Source organism: Brassica napus, chromosome C9 (genome assembly GCF_020379485.1).
Source record: "Brassica napus cultivar Da-Ae chromosome C9, Da-Ae, whole genome shotgun sequence".
In the NCBI taxonomy this organism is placed as follows: Eukaryota; Viridiplantae; Streptophyta; class Magnoliopsida; order Brassicales; family Brassicaceae; genus Brassica; species Brassica napus.
The window spans coordinates 42,687,260-42,710,244 of NC_063452.1; the positions used below are offsets into that span (position 1 = coordinate 42,687,260).

Here is a 22,985-nt window from a genome sequence, read left to right on the forward strand (position 1 = left end):
GATCGAGTTCAATCTTCCTGTGGAGCTCGATACTTCTTAACAATTGTAGATGATTTCTCAAGGACAGTTTGGACGTACTTGCTTCTTGAAAAATCAGAGGTTCAGACTGTGCTTCAAAACTTCTGTGCAATGGCGATGAAACATTTAATAAGGAAGTCAAGACAGTTCGCAGTGACAACGGCACAGAGTTTTTGTCTTGCTCGCTACTTTCGTGAAAAAGGAATCATCCATCAAACCTCATGTGTTGCAACTCCTCAACAAAACGGTCGTGTTGAGAGGAAGCACATGCATATTCTTAATGTAGCAAGATCGTTACTCTTTGGAGGAAACATGCCTATCCGGTTTTGGGGAGAGGCAATCTTAACAGCTTCGCATCTCATCAATAGAACTCCATCGATGGTGCTTAAAAACGTCTCTCTTTATGAGTTATTATACGGAGAGAAACCATCATACGAACATCTCAAAGTCTTTGGAAGTTTGTGTTTCGTGCACGCTAAGTCAAGAGACAACGATAAGTTTGGATCAAGGAGCAGAAGGTGTGTGTTCGTTGGCTATCCATTCGCTCAAAAAGGATGGAAAGTGTTCGATCTCGAAACAGAGGAGTTCCTCATATCACGAGACGTTATATTCAAAGAAACAGAATTTCCTTATTCTTCTCAGTCATCAGTTCCGACAAACAGTCAGTTAACTACACAAGTTCATATTGATGATGACTGGGAAATAACAAATATGTCTGCTATTGAAGACAGGGGAGTTCAGTTACTGTCAGCAATACACCATTACCATCTCCTCAACAGACACCGACTTCACAAACAGAGGAAATAATTAACTTGCAGGACAAGTCACCAATATCTTCAATTCAACCAAACCCAGAAAATACAGTTCAGAATAATACAGATTCAGTCACCAAATGATATCGCGTTATCTGAACCAACTGGTCGTGGTCAAAGAGCACGAATACCTTCAGTTAAGCTCAAAGACTACATCACATATAATAATATTCGCTTATAAGACACCTCTCTCTCATCTACCTGTTCTGCATCTTCGTCGTCGTGTAACGATCCAGGTAAGACTCCTTATCCTCTCAATGATTATGTGTCTGATCTAAAGTTCTCTGTCTCCCATCAAGCCTTCTTAGCAGCTGTTACTGCTGGAGTAGAACCTCGAACATATTCAGAAGCTATTAAAGAAAAGGTATGGAGGGATTCTATGAAACTCGAAGTAGTCGCACATGAAGAGCTTGACACATGGGATTTGGCAACTCTGCCTCCTGGCAAACATGCTATTGCGTCAAAATGGGTGCATAGGATCAAATACAACGCAGACAGTACTATCGAGCGACATAAGTCTCGTCTGGTTGGTTGTGGGAACAAACAAGTCGCAGGTGATGATTATGACGAAACGTTTGCTCCGGTAGTTAAAATGGCGACAGTTCGGAGTCTGCTAAGTTGCAGCAAAGGGTTGGGAAGCTCATCAAATGGATGTTCACAATGTGTTCTTGCATGGTGATCTAGAAGAGGAAGTTTATATGCGCTTACCACCCGGCTTTACTCATGAGGATCCTCGCAAAGTTTGTAGGCTTCGTAAAGCTATATATGGTTTGAAGCAAGCGCCTCGTTGCTGGTTTGCAAAGTTATCTAAAGCGCTAATTGAGTTTGGTTTTGTGCAATCATATTCGGATTACTCTTTATTCACATATACTAAAGGACCAAAAGAAGTTCGAGTTCTAGTGTATGTTGACGACTTGGTAGTGGCAAGTATTGACCTCGAGTTACTTGATAAGTTCAAGACCTATTTAGGTGATTTTTTTCGTATGAAGGATCTTTTTCGTATGAAGGATCTAGGAAAGTTGAAATACTTCTTGGGGATCGAGGTGGCTAGAACAGAGGAAGGAATTTTTCTTTCTCAACGTAAATATGCGTTGGACATTATTGCAGATTGTGGCTTGCTTGGTGCTAAACCTGTGTCTATCCCAGTTGAGCAAAATCATCACTTGGCAGCAGACAAAGGGCCATTGTGCTCAGACCCAAAGAAGTACAGACGCCTTGTGGGACGTCTTGTGTATTTATCAATTACACGTCCTAAACTCTGTTATACGATTCACTTATTGTCTCAGTTTATGAAGGCACCACATGTAGTTCATTGGGAAGCTGCTCTTCGTGTGGTTTGGTTCCTTAAAGGCTGTCATGGACAAGGGATACTCTTACGATCAGATAGCAACCTTGAGCTCTCGGTATATGTTGATGCAGACTGGAGTGCATGTCCTCTTACGCGACGGTCATTAAGTTCTGATGTAGCGCTTCTTGGAGGGAATCCTATTTCATGGAAAACTAAGAAGCAGAAAACGGTTTCAGATTCTCCCGCTGAAACAGAATATCATGCAATAGCCGCATCCACGAAAAAAATGAAATGGATCGTTCCTTTGATGAAAGAACTTGGTGTTCAAGTTGACAAACCAGTTCCTTTCTATTGTGATAGAAAAGCAGCGATCCATATAGCCGCTAATCATGTCTTTCATGAGCATACCAAACATATTGAAAGAGACTGTCACAGGGTGCGTGATGACAGTCTTATCTCTACTACAACCGTCCGCAGCAAAGATCAGAGTGCTGACATTCTAACCAAAGCTTTGGGGCGTTCTCGGTTTGAGTTTCTATCATCCAAGTTGGGTGTTCAAGATCTTCACCCTCCAACTTGAGGGGAAGTATTAGGGAATCCTATTGTGATTAGAATTACCTATAGATAAGCTTTATTAAGATAACGATATACATATGTTGTTAGAGATAAACACAAGAAGATATAGGATATTGTGGTCGGTCATTCTCGTGTATATAGGTATGTAATACGTTTCAGTAATCAGAAGTTAACAGTTTATCATTCAATCTCTACTTTACAAATGGTTCCCATCGTTCCTTCAGACTCATGATTCACATCCGCTTCTTCCTTCACGAAGAAGTTTCCCAAAGGCCTAAGATACCCGTTGCTGTGTTCTTGCTGTGATTTAGTGCTCGACTCTGGGTATATATGCTTTTGACTATGCTGCAGGTTTTTCTATAAGTGTAGGCGATGAAAGTAATCAATAGAATCACGTAAAGAAACGTCTTTGGGCTCCAGTTTCGTAAAACATTGTTTAGTTCTATTTTTGTAACCACCGTAACCCGGTAACCCGGTTTTATTGAATAATAGTTTGTTTTTGTTTAATATTAATTCTTGTTTGCAAACCGTTCCTAAACCAATTGGTTTGATTTCATTCAGTTTTGATCAGTTTTGATTATTATTAACCCTATTCAATATTTCCCTAACCTAATCGTGTAACATATATATTATTGTTGTAAAACGAAGATTCGAGAACTGAATGTTTTCTATCTATCATTAATGAATAAGTGTTCCCTTATATAGGGGATTACAAGATAAGTAAAAATGAAAGTATCCAAAACCTAAACCCACTAGGATTAGGAAAACTACTAATACATAATAATGGAAAGATAACAATTACAAGGAAAAGGAAAGATGGTTTCATTTTCTCTAAGCCGGCTCTCTCTCTCTCTCTAAGTCGTGACCGACTCTCTCTCTAGGTGTATGGGCCGGTTATGGACATCCACTAATTGATTTATAACACTCCCCCTTGGATGCCATAACCATTCAGGGATTGTAATACGCTTAATGTTGTCTCATTAAAACCTTATCATGAAAACCCAGTGGGACAAAAACATGATGAAGGAAAAAGAGTACAACACGTACTACTCCCCCTGATGTGGACCTCAGTGGAGGTTTCTTCAGTCTACGCATCTGATGCGTGATCTTTCCTGAACGTGCAGGTAGGGAGTAAACAAATCGGCCAAGTTCATTACTGAACCGCAATTGGATTACTTTGACCTTTCCGGTCTCTTCTCATGTCTTCTGACATCGTGTGTGCATGGTCAAGAAGTGGACCTTTGGCTGTCGACTACTCTTAATTAGGTCGGGCAGACTAAACACACTATGGACAATATATATTGAGCATGGTACTTATGAACTTATAGTCTCAGGTCGTAAACCAATGTTCCAGTGTATCTACTACACGGATGTGTACCAATGTCTCTGTCCATAGATCTTTCTTTATTATCATCGACTATGCACTAATCTGATTGATCCATATTGAGTCATAGACTTCTTCTATACATGTTTATAACTTGTCTCATGAGTGTTCTAGATCAAGATGTGATCAATGATTATTGCTGTAATGAGTTTTATAATCTCATCAAGCTATGGCTTTTCGGCCGAACACACTCATGGATCTCGATCAGTAATCTCTCTTGCATTCGGTAATGCTATTGCAGTCTTTTATCCATACCTTGATGGTGTCCCATGACCTTTGTTGCCGTGGATCATACCACGCACCGGAAGATCTATTAGGTCATGGACCTCGACTACACGAGCTTATGGACGACAATCATGATGGCTGATCTTTCTTTTCCACTAGCCATGATCAAAGAAGAAGGGCCGGACAGCTCTAGCCAGACATATTTAATAAATAATCTGTATCAACCAATTAACCTCTCTTTAGGCTGGTTTATTATAAAGTAAACACAAGGAATTCAAATCTCTTTTATAAGTATATGCATGGACTGAATTTGGATTGTCCTTATACAATTCCTTTATATAATATATGCAACTGCTTTGTTTCAGTCCATGAACAACTTAGGAACAATGTTGTTTTTTATCCAAGAACAGCTTAGGAACAATGATGTTTTTTATCCAGTGATCCATATGCTGTTTACTACATCTTTGTATCTAATTTCTTTCTTATGACCAGACCTTTGTCAATTTCGAAAATATGTAGCAGCATCCACACATAGGAATTTATCTCCTTATAATATGTTCATTTGGTCTCTGTGAGTATCCTTGTGTAACAAGCTATGATCGAATGTTGTTAGTAGGAAACATGAACACCTTTAGACCACGTGATCATGTACCATATCTCACGGTTTCTTTTCCCTCACAAGACCCATCTATTTCACTGGTTTATCAGATGGCGTTTTTGTATATGTATATGGCCAATACGCCTATCTCTTTTTTAGATACTTTAAACCCCACGTTTATCTTTTCAATCAAATCTTTAATCTTTATGAGTACTCTTTCGTGGGTTCATGATCCTCGTTTATATCTTTAAACTCAAGTGCTACTACTTTATGTATCCTTATACAAATATAACTCTCATGTGTCGACACTTATATATATGTGTGGTTCCATCTAATCGATTTGAGATTTCATTATCCAGGACCTTTGTTACCTAGTAGCTTGGCGTCCCAAGCTACATGGTTTGATACCTTAGATGTTTAGCTGCGCAGCCTTTTCTCAATGTCTGGTATGGTTTCTATTTTGACCTCGGATCTGTATTCTATGCACCTTTTCTTTCCGAGGTTCCTTATCTTATGGAACACTTTGGTCTATCTTGTATAGACTCTGTAGCAACTTGACTGTGTCTCTAGGACATCAGATTTTGTTTGGTGCTAAGCTGGTTATGACTTAGTCATTCTTTTCTTTTCTTTTCGGGTCAGTGTCTGGCATCTAGATTAGCTAGCTTTGTATAATCTTTCTTTGGACGTCTTAAATCATACTTTTAGTCCGAGGATCTTGCCAAGACAATGATGGTTGATACCATTCTATTTCTCTTATCATTCTTTTAATCTTTACCAGCTTATAAATTTCTCCTTCTAATGTTGGATAGTCGGATTCATTAGTCATGAAATCCGTGCACCTGGCCTCAATCTGATCACCCATATTTGGCTCAAGGTCTCTTAAAACTCGTGGGAGAAAGACATACTTTTATCCAACATATATTCCCAATCCTCTTCTGAGGTTCCATCTTAGACGGCACATATGTATGTGGTGGTTTATTCAATAGTCTCTTAAGATGGTATATGTCTGGCTCATGACCCGTATTCAATTTGAGATGAGAATATCTATGCTCACTTATATGGCCTGATTCATATTAACCTTATATACATGTAAAACTCGTGATGTCCCTAAGCTTTATAGACTTTAGAGTCTGAGCCTTATAGATAATGGCTTATACGGCCGAACCTTTGTAGGTAATGGCCTTTTGCGGCCGAGCCGTTTATATCATGGTCATAGACCATAGTAGTACACGAATTTGTAGTATTGATCATGTGTGATCATGGATCACGGGTTTATCCTCTCTCCCCCTCATGAACATACTATAATTTCGTGATGCTTAGGACAATAAAGCCTCATGAGTTTCCCTTGTGTACATGTTACACAACGTGAGATATTATGGGATAACTCTGTGTGCCTATTCAATATCAATCTTTACATCAAGTTTAGACCAGGATGGCTAATCCGGTCATGCCATATAGTGTATAATTTTCGTGGGGTATACCAATCTGGTTACCATGGCTTTTACCTTTATCATACTGATCTTTGCATAGTCTAGATCAGTAGAGAATGCAGGTATAGTTTTGATCGCTCTTTGTTTCCTTTGCCCATTGTTTCTATATGGAAACCATTATCTTATATCTTATAAACTCAATGGGCTTCTTTGGGTGGATATAGAGCATTAGATCTTTTAAGCCTACGTGCTCTTTTTAGGCACCAATGTACTTAGCCTCTTTAAGCGCCAATGTACTAAGTCTAGCCGTAGCCCTTTAGGCAATACTATACTGGTCGCAGGCCCTTATCTGACTGACTATACCCGCAACATTGCCTTATATATTGGCGTTTTCTTAGTCATATCTAAAATCATTCATTCATCTTATAATATAAGTTCTTAATTCAAGAAAATCACAAACATAAAGCAAAGCAAACACAGAAATCGAAATCAACATTATTCTTTTTAGACAATCAGATGTTTTAGCCTAATGATTCCCCATTACATATCTTATGGCACACTGACTTGGTCGAGTGTGGTGGCTTAGAAATGCCACGGCCTCCTCTCCCTTAACCATGGCCAAAAATGGGTCCACAACCACGGTTATAGTGATTCATATGTCCATGGTCGTATAAGGTAGTTTGGCTATGCCCATGTCCTTTCCATCCATCACGGTTACAGCCGTATGGTTTATCATGATGGACGTGGCTGCTTTCTTTAGATTTTTTTTTTATTTTCCTCTGCAGCCTCATTGGCTTCAGGTAATGGGGTTGGCGAGTAATCATTATTGCCCTGTATCTATTGCTTTCACTTGCATTATTGTCCTCGATGATACATTCACCGAGGCCCTTTGATTTCAGGACAATCTCTGTGTCTAATGCCCATTATAAATAATTATCTCCAAAGAGATTTAGGGCATCATAATCTAGATTGCTGATTTTCGACATCTGTAATCATATATCACTCAATCTTTATAAGAAAATAAATCGTGTGACCAAGTAAACAATCGAGTTAATGCATTTCTAATAAACAAGCCACGCGGCTATAGGGGTGATATGCAATGAGGTCACACGGACTAGGTGATGTATGATGCGGCCAAGCAAGCAATCAAGTAATGATCAATGCATCAGTAAGTAAGCCACACGGCTATGCGGGTTTAAGCAATACAATCAAGGCCACACGGCCATACAGTCATGATGCAAGCAAAGAGGCCACACGGCTAGATAGATATATGATGCATACGATCCTAGCTTTCGGATTCTATATGTGATCAAGGTGATATGATGTATGCAAGCCACACGACTATGATAGTAAGGTGCAATAAAGGCCACACGGCCAAGCTATGATGCAAACAATCTATGTTGATCCAATTAGGGTTTTATCATCTTAGCAATACGAAATGTGGCTAGGGTTTCAGATTTTATGAGAATCAAAATAATCTAGCACCTTAGCTTTCAAGACATCAATTAGATCAGTCAAAATAACAAGAATCAAACCTAAACTCAATTTGGATCGATATCATAGGATTTAGGGTTTCAAGGCCCTTAGGGATTCAAATTCGAGATTTAGGGTTTCAGATTCAATATGCAATCAATCTAGCTGACTTAACTCACAATCAATAGAATCAATCAAGCAAGCAAGCCTTATGGCTAAGGTTTATGCCTCACGGCCAAGAAGAAGCCACACGGCCATGAGGAAGCCACACGGCCAAAACAGGAAAACAAGCCGCACGGCTAATAATTCAATTCAAGATCAATGCATATAGTTTGTTGTGTAATTGCAATCCTAGCATAGATGCATTCTATCAGTTTATACAATGTACTCAACACAAGCAAGCTAATCGGCCAAGCAAAGAACAATCATACTTGATTTCAATTTCAATACCATTCTAACATGAGATTCTAAGTGCAATTGCAATCAATCAATGTGATTAGGTTTAGGTATGAATACAACAAGGCCACACGGCCACAAATATGAATATGTCTAGAATAGTTTAACCTAATCCTATAGTTTCAGATTTCAATTTTAAACAATCTAAACTAGATCATTAGGGTTTTAGTTTAAATATGCCAATCAATTCAAATTTCAAGATTCAAGTTTAAACAATCATAATCATAGTTCTAGGTGATCAATCAATCAAACAAAGTTTCAAATTCCAAACAATTAAAATCGATTTTTCAAATTAGGGTTTTGGGAATTCGATTTGAACTTAGATCAAGGGAGTTTAATTTTGAGATTCAAAAACCTTCAAGGTTCTGATTTTAATTGATCAATGGATCAAATCTCGATTTTAGGGTTTGGATCGAACTTATAGAGCTTCGATTTACTCATAGGGTATTGATCGATTATCCTATGGCTTTCATCATTTTAGAGATTATATTTTAGGGTTTCAATCTTTACAAAACAACCAGATTCGATTCATGTTTTCAGATTTCGAATTACCTTTATGGTTATGAAGATTGTAGAACCGGACCACCAAGAGAACCTCAAGCTGGACGATCGGACGCGAGCTGGAACAAGCGGGAACGTGAGCTGGAACAAGCGGGAACGCGAGCTGGATCGGAACGCGTCTGATCGGGAACGCGAGTTGTAGCTGTCCGGGATGCAAGCCGAGAACAGATGGAGCTGAAGCTGAGTTCGTCTAGTATCAGGAACGCCTTAGGGTTGGGGCTGATTGGATGAACACGAGCTGGAACCCTTGCAAGAAAAGATTAGGGTTCCAAAGCAAATTGGTGCGCACTGTATCGGTGCGTGAGGGCGCGTTAGTGGTTAGATCGACAAACGGTTTGCACTGACTGATTCGTCTCGGTAAGAGCTTCGATTTGATATCTTGATCGTTTTCTGGGTCCTTACAGTTTTGGAGAACGACCTCTTTGAATTTATGGGCAGATTCCTCTTCGTTTAGGGTTTTTAGGGTTTTTAGTGATTTTGGTTTTAGGCTCAGGGTGTTAGAGGTTATCGTGCTGATAACGTGTTGTAAAACGAAGGTTTGAAAACTAAATGTTTTCTATCTATCATTAATGAATAAGTGTTCTCTTATAAAGGGGATTACAAGATAAGTAAAAAGGAAAGTATCCAAAACATAAACTCACTAGGATTTGGAAAACTACTAATACATAATAATGGAAAGATAACAATTACAAGGAAAAAGAAAGATGGTTTCATTTTTTCCAAGCCGTCTCTCTCTCTCTCTCTCAAAGTCGTGGCCGACTCTCTCTCTAGATGTATGGGCCGGTTATGGACATCCACTAATTGATTTATAACAATTATGACTTTCTTTCTTCACCAAACTCCAGCCACCATCTTTATTTGGAGCCATCACCATCATTTCACCTTCTCCTCTCGCTGTTAAACACCGGAGTTCATCAACGCTCACTATCGCCACCACCAACCACCCCGACCGGAGCCACCGTTTCAATCTGACCAGCCGTGATCCTCAACCGTGAGTCACCGGGGAGGGCCATGCACTTTTGTGGCTGAGATCCGCAACTATGATTCCAAGCCGTGAAGGTTAAACCAAAGATTATATGGATTTCTTGTATCGCAAGTTTCTTAAACCCTAGACTAATTATATTTTAATCATATCTCATTGTTTTGTCTCTATTCTTTTCCAATCTAGTGTGTCGTTGACAAGATCGAGATCCATGGCGAAACCCTAGTTTTATGCTAGAGCTATGCCTACATGGTCTTAGGGCTATGTACTGAGTCAGTGGTTTTCGGTTTAGCATCCCTCATGGAGTAACTCCCATGTTACTCACCCCTCTTTCTTCCCCTTGCAGGTGAACATGACGTGTAGTTGGATATGTGGACGGATTGGTGTCTTGTGATCGTTGTATTTTATTTCGGTTTTAATTAACTTTTCGATTTAATGTATTTGGTTTTAAATTACAAACTTGTTTTATTTGGAAATTATTTGATTAAAAAGTTTAACATTTTATTCGGTTTTATAAATCGGTTTAATTTGGTATTTTTCGGTTAGTAGCACACCGTTTCCGAGAGATGATGAGACGGGTGTTACAATTTGGTATAAGAGCGGGGTTTTGTCCCGGCTCTGACCAGGGACGGCGATTTATGGGACTTGGATTTCAGCGATTTTCAATGTTTGGGGATTAGGAGTTTTTGGGGAAAAAAAATGACACCGGTCTGTCCTATATCATTCGATTAGTTCTTACTGTTTCTAACTCTTTTATTTTTATAGGAGAAGACTAAATTTCTATTTGTTTCCATTATTTTCCCATCTCTCGTTCTTCTTTTCATTAGTGTCGTCGAAGTTCTTTTTGGGTTCCATCTAGAATTCGGGGCGAATTCTGATTACGTGGGGAAGAATTATAACGACCGTAACCCGGTAACGTATTAAATAATAGTTTGGTTTGATTTAATATTAATTCTTGTTTTCAAACCGTTCCTAAACCAATTGTTTTGATTTCATTCAGTTTTGATTATTATTAACCCTATTCAATATTTCTCTAACCTAATCGTGTAACATATATATTATGACTTTCTTCTTCTTCACCAAACTCCAGCCACCATCTTTATTAATTGTGCCAGAGAGCACTTAACCATGAGGGCACCATCTCCTTCTCCTCTTCTTGTTTCTTCTTCCTTGTTCTCGAACGGTGGAGCCATCATCATCATTTCACCGTCTCCTCTCGCTGATAAACACTGGAGTTCATCAACGCTCACCATCCCCACCACCAACCACCACGATCGGAGCCACCGTTTCAATCTGACCAGCCGTGATCCTCAACCGTGAGTCACCGGAGAGGGCCATGCACTTTTGTGGCTGAGATCCGCAACTATGATTACAGGCCGTGAAGGTTAACCAAAGATTATATGGATTTCTTGTGTCGCAAGTTTCTTAAACCCTAGACTAATTATATTTTAATCATGTCTCATTGTTTTGTCTCTATTCTTTTCCAATCTGGTGTGTCGTTTGACAAGATCGAGATCCATGGCGAAACCCTAGTTTTATTGTTGATCGTGTCATCTCGTCTATTGTCGGATCTCTTATGGTTTTCCGATATGGCTAAGGTGATGATCTATTCCGTAAATATCGTACCAGTGTAAAATTCTCTTTATAGTAGTTTAGATTTTAAATCATGATACATCCGTTTGAATTGAGATTGTTTGAGTCTTGATTGTTAGTTAATTTATTCATTGTAAACTGGAACTAGGGGTCTAGAAGATTCAACCGTTGATTTTATTGTTTGATGTTTAGAGATGCGATATATATATGTATACATAGTTATGAGTAGGGACTATGTGCGAGGGCGGGGGTCCAGAGATGTCTGGACTAGCGACGCAGCTTTGGTAGGTGGGGGCTCAGAGACGTCTGGGCTAGCGACGCAGATTGTGTGGGACGTGGGTGCTTATATGTTTGCATTCGACGCAGCTTTGGTGGGCGGGGGTACAGAGACAGACTGTACTAGCGACGCAGCGTATGTATATATATCCGTATGAGGAGATGCAGGGTGTATGGACTAGCTATATGCTATCATCGCATTGTTTGTGTTGTGTTTGTGTGATGCTTTAGGCGTCTTGTTTGTTAATGTTAGAGCTAAACTTCCATAGTGAGAGTTCTATTTAGTCAAGTCAGTGGTTTGCGTGTTTAGCATCTCATACCTCACGGAGAAACTCCCGTGTTACTCATAATTTTTTCTTCCATTTGCAGGTGAACATGACGAGTAGTTAGATATGTGGACGGATTGGTGTCCTGGGATCGTTGTATTTTATTTTGGTTTTAATTAACTTTTCGATTTAATGTATTTGGTTTTAAGTTACAAACTTGTTTTATTTGGAAATTATTTGATTAAAAGGTTTGACATTTTATTCGGTTTTATAAATCAGTTTAATTTGGTATTTTTCGGTTTGTAGCACACCGTTCCCGAGAGAGGATGAGAGGGGTGTCACAATTTTATTAAGCTTTTCTGTAAAACTTAGTTGGCTCGAAAAGCTGTTGGTAAAGTCATTATGTTTCGAGGAAATGTTCTCGGATAATTTTGTCCGCAGTATCGTCGTTAAGACAAGGTCGCGTATCTGGATTTATTCTTTATAAATTTGTTGGTTTGGTCATCTTGAGACATATTTCGTCATATTAAAGAAAATTTAGTTGTTGATGTTGATATAACAGATTTTGATCCCAATGCTAATTTTGCTCGCTACATTTCTTTATATACATGGGAGAAAAAAAAATTTTATCTGCATCCCGTATAAATATAGTGATAACCATATGAAATTATTTTTTTACTTTCGCATATGGTAAACAAACAAATAAATGTTTTACATGGATCTTTTGTAAAATAAACATTTTTAGCACCCGAAGGTTACTGGTTATTCTAATTCTAGACCGAATAAATAATTAACTGATATTTTTCATACAAGTTTATATATTATTATCTCAAAATAAAATAGTGATTTATCTCAATGTAAAAAAAAAAAAAAATCTTAGCATCATATGTAAATAGCTTTTAAAAAGACAAAATTCATTGCTTACTAACAACCCAAGGATGTTGGAATCCCTTTGCTTTATTATTTTTTTCTAAGTAAATTCCATCAAGTCTAGAAATCCATGAACGTTTCTCACCACATCGATGCCTCATGGCTCCTCTGTAAGCGCGCCATAGTATTTGAGAATTTTCCACTTTATTTCCATGTCGTAAAAGACAACGCCATACAATTATGTTTCCTACTCCTCTTTCTTTAAGAAAAATTTGATATTTATCATTGAATTTTATCTCGTGGAGATCCTCAACTTCTTTTTTGTTGGATGAGCAATTAACTTTGAAAATACTACCTGGATTAAGTTTATTTTGAAATTCTAAAGTATTCATGAGACATCCTTTTCGACATTGTGGGAGATGGTAATTATCAATATTACACACTATACCTTTATTCAAACTAAAACACATAGCAATAACGAGCATAAATATGAGGTAATTCATCATCTTTTATCTAAAATATTTGTTGGAAAAAGATGATTTTACAGACATTACTGTGGAACATATCTGTAGTTTCTGGTAAAAAATCCTTAATATTTTATTAAATTTTTTAAGTAATGGTTAAAATAAACACATATATGAACCAATCAATTTTGTGGTAAAAAAAGCATTTGAAGTCGAGAAATAAGGTGAACCAAATAAGATTAGACCAATTGAACATGCAAATTAGTATTGATAGTTAAAAACTAAAAAGAAAAGCTAAAAACAATGCACATACAATATTTAGTCAAGTTAGTTTTGAAAGAAAAATTCCCAATCATTAATTGTAGAAAATAAAATTTTGACCTCACTTTCGAGCACCATAATATATTGAGCCTTTTTAATATTTAATTCTACAATATGTGACCATTTATTATTTATATTAATATTTAATCTAAACTAATAGTATCAATCAATAAAATCTAATAATTTCAGCAAGATCCCATGAAATTTCAACTTTGCATTTTATTCAATTTTAGAACATTATGTATCATCTATAACAATATAGTTCAAATAGTTATATTAAAAGTTTCATATAATTATTTTGAATTAAAATTTGAAAATATTATTTATTTAGTAAAAATTTTACACATCAATTAAATCAAAATGAACCAGTTTCAAGACTCCTAAAAATGTTCACGTGGACAAGTTTTTTAAAGTTTGTGGGTCCTATATTTCGGTTTGGTCATAAGTTTTCAAGTTTGGTTTGATTATTGTGGGCTCCTTGTTTTTTGGTTTGGTTTGGTCAGAACATTTTTTGCCAAATAGGTCAACGAAATTATAAAAGGTTAACATAATAAAGACAACTTTTACTCATCGTAACTTTCCGTCTTCCTCCATCCCCGGTCTCATCGCTATCTCACAAGTCACAGCAACAAGTATATCGTTTCAGATTGCGAAGATATTCATCCACATACAAAGCTTCAAATCTAATTATTAGAAATACCGATAGTTTACAAAACGGCCACTCCAGCCGTTTCAGAAATTTCTCAGTCTAATCCTATAAAACGCCTCAGCTCAGAAAGTTTACAAAACTGCCATTCCAGCGCGGGCAAATCACATCGCAGATTCTGAAGGAAGAAGAAGTCAATCGAGTATTTCACTACAAGAAAACAGGGGGATTCTGATGACCGAAATCGTCGGAAATTCGTCGGAATAGACCGATTCCGACGAAATTTCCGACGAACCTGTCCGTCGGTATCGTTTTGTCAGAAAAAAAAAATTCGTCGGAATTTCGTCAGAACTTCCGACGACTTTCTGACGAATACCGAGAAACGTCATTCTGACGAACTTCCGACGATATTACGATGCGGACACACGAGACCGGAGTTTATCGGAAAAACTATCTACCGACGGAGAACGTTCCTCGGACAATTCCGACGTAGTGGATTCCTCGGTGTATTCCGACGAACTCTGGGCGTCGGAATATACCGACGGACAATGGTCGTCGGAATATACCGACAGATATTTGTTCGTCGGTATATTCCGACGAAAATTGGTTCGTCAGTACATTCCGACGGATATTTGTCCGTCGGTATATTCCGACGACCATTGTCCGTCGGTATATACCAATTTTAAAAACGAATTAATTTTGCATTTTTATTTATTTTTTTATATTAATAAATTAAAAAAATCAGAAATTTAAAACTAATAATATTATATAATTTAAATTCATACAAACCGAAATAGAAAAAAAACATTCAGAAAGTTTAAAATTTATACAAACCGAAATAGGAAAAAAAAACATTCCGAAAGTTTTAAAAAGCCGAAAAAAACTAAGATGAACTTGAAGACATCAAACGATCTAGCTTCTGCATTATCTCGGTGTTGAACTTCTTCTGGGATGCCAACTCAGCAAGGATAGTGGCATTCTCCGAACGGATAGTGGCATTCTCCGAAAGGATAGTGGTGTTCTGCTCCTCCAATGCCCCAATCCATTCATCTTTGTCATGTAGCTCCTCGAGAATCATGGGATCGGCATACGGAGCTTGCAAAGAAGATGCCGGATACGAAGAAGCACGGCGGGCCAACCCAACTAAACGGCCTCCTTTCCTTTTAGGAACTGCCTACAAAAATATTTAAAGTAAGTAAATAGGGACAAGTTAGTAATCGACATTATAAAAAAAATATATTAATAAAAAAAATTACCTTTTCAACCATCTCATTTATTTGCAATAGGGACAAGTTGGTTGAAGCTCCCGTAGAGTCGCCGTCATCAGAGAGAGGCTGAGATTGAGATACTATTTCAGCTTCCACCAAATCAACGACACCTTTGATCACGGGGTCCTGAATTTGACCAGTCGTCTTGTTAGTGTGAGCCACCTTAATGAGTTGGAGACGATCAACGGGATTATCGTCATTTGCTTCGATCTAAAAAAACCGCCACTATTAGCCAAGGAATATATAAAATATTTATTTAAAAAATATAAAGATAAATAATAATAAAAAACTTACAAGTTCATCCTCCTTAGTAGACATAGAGCAAGCGCCGAGGTTGTGCACATACATACCTTTCCCGCCACGATCGCTCTTTGGGTTCTTGGAGTTCCTAGAAGACGTCTCTGCAGTTTCTTCCTTCTCCCAATGAGCTATCAACTGCTCCCACACCGTCCCGTTGATGAACCGTGGCCTCTTGTTCTTCTGCCAAACTGTCTTCCACGCGTTTATCTGCTTTGTATAAGAGTCCATGGCCTTTTCGTTGAATTTCTTACGGACTGTTTCCGTAAGATCGGAGTGCCAGTTGAACTATTGCTACAATACAAACACAATTTAATAAGTAAATATATTAAAAAAATGTAAAAACTTTAAAAAAATGAAGAGTTACTATACCGCAAACTGACGAAACCACAACTCTCGTTCGTCGGAAGGGATCACACTCCACTTTGGATATCCAAAACGGAGCATGGAGTACATCATCTGGTTGATGCTCCGGCTAATGCCATTTTTCGACTTGGTGAACCTTTAAAAAAAATACAAGTTAGCAAGTTAATTAAAGGAAAAAAACATAACGGTACAAATAAAAGAAATACTAACCAAGTGCTATGGCCTCGTCGTGGGTTGGGTTGGAGAACCAGGAGATGCTCTCGACCTGGTTGTTGAACCAATAGATGAACCGGCATGACCCTCGGATCCTGTTGAGCAGCAGCGTGAGGGGCAGCGGGAGCTGGAGTGGGAATATATGCGGGAACCGAGTCATGAGACGATCCCGATACACGGGAACTGCTCACCGAACTACGTCGAAGACGGGCTGCGGGGCGGGGTTCATCCTCGGCCCTAAAAAAAAAATTAATACATCAAACATATTTTCAAATCATTTCTATTTTTAATGTTTTCATTTATATAGTTACGAAAGGTTTTATAAATGTTTTAAAAAAAACTATTAAACCTTTTATTATACATAGTTTATTACTAGAAACTTAAAAAAAAAAATAAAAAAATTTAAAATTTTTTATTATACATGATTTATATATATATATATATATATATATATATATATATATATATATATATATATATATATGTATACACAATTATAAAAAATTTATAAATGAAGAAAAATGTTGTTAAATATTTATAAATTTTTTTAAAAAATGTTTTATTATACATAGTTTATTAGTGGAAACTTATAAAAAATTTTAAAATTTTTATTTTACATGATTTATATATATATATATGTATACAAAATTATAAAAAATTTATAAATATAGAAAAATGTTGTTAAATATTTTTAAAAAATTTTAAAAACGTTTTATTATATATATTTCATTACTGGAAACTTGAAAAACGTTTTTAAAAATAAAAAAAAAACGTTTTAAAAAATCAAAAAACGTTTTTAAAAATCATAAAAAATGTTTTTAAAAATAAAAAAATGTTCCAAAAAAAACTAAAACAACAATCCAAACAACAATCCTAACTTATATATCCTAAACTATCAATCAAACAACCTAAAATCCGAGATCTAACTTCCAAAACCCTAAACAATTGAGATAAAAGAAGGTTTGGGATGATTCTTACATGATTTAGGGTTTGGGGGAGGAATCACTGTTGTAGAGGGACGAATCGCCGGTGTAGAGAGAGAAATTTAGAGAGAGAGAGGCGGAGATAACGAAGAAGGAAGAAGGAGGGTTATTATATCTGAAGATTCCGACGGACACGGGTTCGTCGGTATTCCGTCGGTATAATTAAAATATACCAAATGCCGATTCGCGAAAATTTTCAAGCGGTTTGGTTCTCCCGGGCAAATTTAATTTCCGACGGAATGTGTCCGTCAGTATATTCCGACGGAATGTGTCCGTCAGTATATTCCGACGGAATTCCGACGACATAGTGTTTAGGATGTTGATTTCAAGTTTCTAAATGCAAAATCCAAATCTTTGATAATATATATAGTATTTGCATAAAGATTTAACAATAAAAATGTTTTATAACACGATTTTACACATCAACTTTTTTTGTAGTGTAAGCTTATATGAATATGATTATATAAGTATATAATGTTAAGATGAGATGTTATGAAAACAATGATATGCATACATAAATATTTTAATGAGTTGTTATATTTGAACGGTTGCGATCTAATACTATACTAAACACTTATTATGTGTTATTTTCATAGTTTTGGCATCTAAATTTATAGATTTTTATGATTGAAATTTTTTAGAAACACATGTCGTCGGTAATTCGTCGGAAAATACCGACGACATTCCGACGAACTTGTCCAGTTTGTCGGAATGTCGTCGGTATATTCCGACGAATTACCGACGACTTTTCCAAATTTCAATGAAACCCAATGTCGTCGCTATGTCGTCGGTATATTGCGAGGGATTTCAGACGGACCAATAAAAAAAAAAAAATAATAAAAAAAAAAACTAATCAGAATCTTCTGAATCTTCATCAAACTCCCCAACCTCGGCTTCTGGCTCTGAATGTACGACAACATCATGTCCAAACACAGTCAAATTCTCAACGAGTTGAACATTTTCCAAATCTTCAACTGCCTGGGCGTTGCTGGTAGACTCTGGTTGCAATGGTTCATCATCATCAGAAGTTCCATCCACTCGTCCTCTTGGGTTGATTTACGTTACAGTAACCCATGGATCGTCTCTGTACGTCACCCGAGGGTAACTGATGTAGCACACCTATACATATCAATTATACAAGTATTAGTAAAATATATAACATTAATTAATTATATTGGTAAAAAATTATGAATAGATTGACATACCTGATCAGCTTGCGAACCAAGAATGAAGGGATCATAATATTGAAGTTTCCGCCGCGAATGAACTGATGTAACACCAAACGCATCAATCTTCACTCCTCTACGCACTTCTGGTGGAAAATAATTTTCAGCAAAGATTGCAGTTTCTTCATTGCAGTTTCTTCATTGATCACCTGTGCCACTATAGATTCTTCCACCCTGCTTTGATTTTTGACCATCTTCTTCAGATGATGCATATAACGCTCAAAAATATACATCCATCTGTACTGCACAGGACCACCAAGTTCCAATTCTCTTGCGAGATGAATAGCAAGATGTTCCATTACATCAAAGAATGATGGAGGAAATATCTTCTCAAGGTTGCACATGCTGACTGGTGCGTTTGTCTTCAAATTATTAATACCCTCTTCAGTCACTACTCTGCTGCATAAGTCGCGGAAGAAAACACTAATCCCTACATAGATAAAAGACATAATTTTCGTAAGTATTAAGTTTTTATAAGCATAATTGTTAAATATAAAAATAAATTAAATTGTAAAAATATAATATACCTGCAATTGCTTCATGAACATTACGTGGCAATAATGCTGAAAAAGCAAACGGAAGGAGGCGCTGCATAATTACATGACAATCATGACTCTTCAAGCTAGTAAACTTTCCTTCGCTTCTATCAACGCAGTTCCCCAAATTTGATGCATATCCGTCAGGAAATTTCACTTTATCTGTAATCCAATCAAAGAACTCTTCTTTTCTAGCACCATCCAGCCGATAAATGGGAAAAGGGGCCGTACCATTCTCATCAACGTGAAGTTCAGAACGATCACAAATATCGACTAAATCCAACCTTGACTTCAAATTATCCTTCGTTTTACCTTGGATGTTAAGGACTGTGTTCATCAGATTATCGAAGAAGTTCTTCTCAATATGCATGACATCTAAATTATGCCGCAATAGATGACTCTCCCAATATGGCAGATCCCAGAAAATACTATTTTTGTGCCAGTTATGTAGCTCTCCAACCGCATTGACTCGAATATTTTCATGTCCACCTACATCTGGCGTCCTTTCTGCATCAAAATACCTAAACTGCTTCAACAAATCTTTCCCACTAACTTCCTCAGGTGGACCATCAAACACCTGCTTGTTCTTCGTAAACGAAGTCTTACTCCTGCGGTATGGATGATCAGGTGGTAGAAATCGTCTGTGACAGTCAAACCAACACGTTTTCCTTCCGTTCTTTAGTTGGAAAGCATCTATGTCATCTTGACAATATGGACATGATAGCTTCTCATGTGTTGTCCATCCAGATAACATACCATATGCTGGAAAGTCACTTATTGTCCACATAAGTACTGCCCGCATCTGAAAGTTTTCTTTGCACGAAACATCGTATGTCTCAAAACCATGCGCCCATAGTTGTTGCAACTCATATATCAGTGGTTGAAGAAACACATCTAGTGATCTTTTAGGATGATCTGGCCCGGGGACGAGAATTGAGAGAAACAAAAACTCTCGTCGCATGCACAAGCTCAGCCGTAAGTTGTACGGTGTCACAATAACTGGCCATAGAGAATACTGTCTTCCATGCTTTCCAAATGGGCTGAAACCATCAGTAGATAATCCAAGATAGACATTTCTTCTCTCTTCCGCAAATTCTGGATATGTTGACTGGAAATGTTTCCAAGCCTTCGCATCTGAAGGATGTCTAATCTCACCATTTGTGGAATGCTCTGCATGCCATCTCATTGCTTTTGCTGTGCGCTCACACTGATACATCCTCTTCAATCTTTCCGTCAAAGGCAAATACCACATTCTTTTGAATGGGATCAGAACTCTTCCCCTCGTCTCCTGATAACGAGGTTTCCCACAAAATTTGCATACATTCCGTGTCTTATCCGCTCTCCAGTAGATCATGCAGTTGTCAATACATACATCTATCACTTCATACGGTAGTTGAAGACCTGCAACAAGTTTCTGAACCTCGTAGTATGAACCCGGTGCAAGGTTATCCTCAGGTAGAATACCTTTGACAAAATCAGTAATCGCATCCATACATTCTTCAGCCAAATTATAGTCTGTCTTAATACCCATTAATCTAGTTGCAGATGATAAGACTGAATGACCATCTCTACAATTTTGATACAAAGGTTGTTTTCATGCATCCAACATGTCAAAAAATCTCCTAGATTCGGGATTTGGTTCTTCCCCTCTATAATGATCATGTACCATCTGCTCAGTACCTACACCATAATCTATATCCGTTCTAGATTCTTCTAACCTAATATCAGGCTGAAGTTCACTAACAGGCTGAGGTTCGCTAGTACTACCATATTCATAACCAGTTTCCCCATGAAGGTACCAAACTTTATAATTACGTGAAAACCCTTTCATATACAAATGAGTCCAAACATCAAATTCTTTTATAACCTTATTATTATTGCAAGAAGAGCAGGGACATCTTAACATACCACTTTTTGTATCCGGTTGCTGTTGAACAAGCCTCATGAATTCTCCAATCCCTTGAACGTATTCTTCCGTAAGCAAATTGGTGTTCGGATCCAAATGAGGTTTATCCATCCACGAACGATAATAAACTTCTGAAGACATGATTTTCACGGAATTGTTATGACTAAAGATAATGAAGAGAGAATGAAGTGTGAATGAGTTGAATGAGGAGGGGTTGTATTTATAGGAAATTGCTTACGGCCCTCCGACGACTTTCCGACGAAATTCCGACGGATGTAAAGCAGTCCGTCGGAATTCCGTCGGTATTGTCCAATCTCAAACGGCTATACAACGGTCATATATATTTGTCGGCAACGGTCACATGGTTCGTCGGAAATTCGTCGGAAAATTCCGACGGAATTCCGACGACTTTACTGTTAATCGGAATGTCGTCGGAAATTCGTCGGAATATACCGACGAACTTCCGACGACTACAACGGTTACATTTTTTATCGGAATGTCGTCGAAAAGTCGTTGAAAAATTCCGACGACCCTTGTTTCGTCGGAATTCCGTCGGAAATGGCCGACGGAATTCCGACGACTTCAATTTTTTGGATTTGGTCGGTAATCCGTCACAAATGTCCGACGACATTGATGTCCGTCGGAACCTCCGTCGGAATTCGGCGTGTTTTCTTGTAGTGTTTAGCATGCTAAGAAGTGTCAACAAGTCGTACAAGAGAAAGATTCTTCATGAGGTAATCACGAGATCTATATCTCTTTGCTGAATTAATAATTATGTTACTTGAAATCTCCTTCCTGGTATCTTTAAGTTCTTGAATTTAGTGAACTGATCTCTTATTGCGACTAGGTGGACTGCCTTGGTCTTGAAGGTTTGATTGAGGGACTAAATATTTGTTTTTAATGAACTGACAGCCAGTGCATATGGAGTTTCTAAGCATAGAAATTGACTTTGGGAATGGGCTATAGCGTCTGGTGTCTAACCATCAGTGAGATATCATCATGTATGAGTATGAAAACTTCTTCCTCTTTGGTTCTCTTATATAGCCCCATCATAATAGTTTAACTGTTTGGTGATTTATTTAGAAATGGAAGATTTCATGTGTCCGGTGGGTCACTTGGTGGTGGACGCATGGTTGAAGACTCAATCTGCAGTGTCACAGGTTAGCAAACAACGAGAGAGGGAGAGGGAGAGGGGGAGGGGGAGAGGGAGAGGGAGAGGGAGCGGGAGAGGGGGAGGGAGAGCAACCTTGACCTTAAACTGCAAATAGGTTCAGTTACAACCAAAATTCAATGCAGCTAGGAAACATTGTAAACATTTAGCTGGCAATGCAGAAATAAGAACACACTAGCAAGAAATATAAATGGTATTCAAAATCATAAAATATGCAAAGTCAGTTTCATGAGATAGTCATTACTTAATAAACGATTTATATTTTCACATGCTTAATAGACCCATTTTTGATAGGATAGAGAGAAAAAAAAAATGAAGATGGATACAAAGCATTTCAAGAATGATACAGAAAATTCAAAATTATTAATAACAAGATAGCAAATACAAAGCAAATGACCCCGCGCAAGCGCGGGGTTGACGATTCCTAGTATACAGAGCGAGATTGACGATTCCTAGTATACATAATGGGTCGAGTTAATTATGTTCAACCACTAGGGCCGGCCCGTCCTATGAAAATTAAAAAAATAATCTAAACAGTTAGAATTAATGTTTAATATAAATTTTTATCATATAAAAATATACATATTAGTTAAATATTGTACATGTTATGTTATTGTATTTGAATTCTAAATAAACTATGCTTTATGGAAAATTAGTTATTATTTGAAAAAATAGAATTTTTTTTTGTTGTTGAAAGATTTTAGATGATTTTCTTTTGTTAAGAAACATATGTTAATTATACATTAAGAATTGAATTTGACCTTACATCATTCTATTTGT

The 22,985-nt window shown here is 37.4% G+C and overlaps 1 long non-coding RNA gene across 1 annotated transcript; it reads left to right on the top strand.

Moving 5' to 3' along the window:
• The first annotated feature begins 8,921 nt into the window (after nt 1–8,921).
• LOC125592282 lies at nt 8,922–12,492 on the top strand. The gene is made up of 2 exons (XR_007328109.1): nt 8,922–11,401; nt 12,042–12,492. It is a non-coding gene; the product is annotated as an uncharacterized LOC125592282 (long non-coding RNA).
• Nucleotides 12,493–22,985: the final 10,493 nt, after the last annotated feature.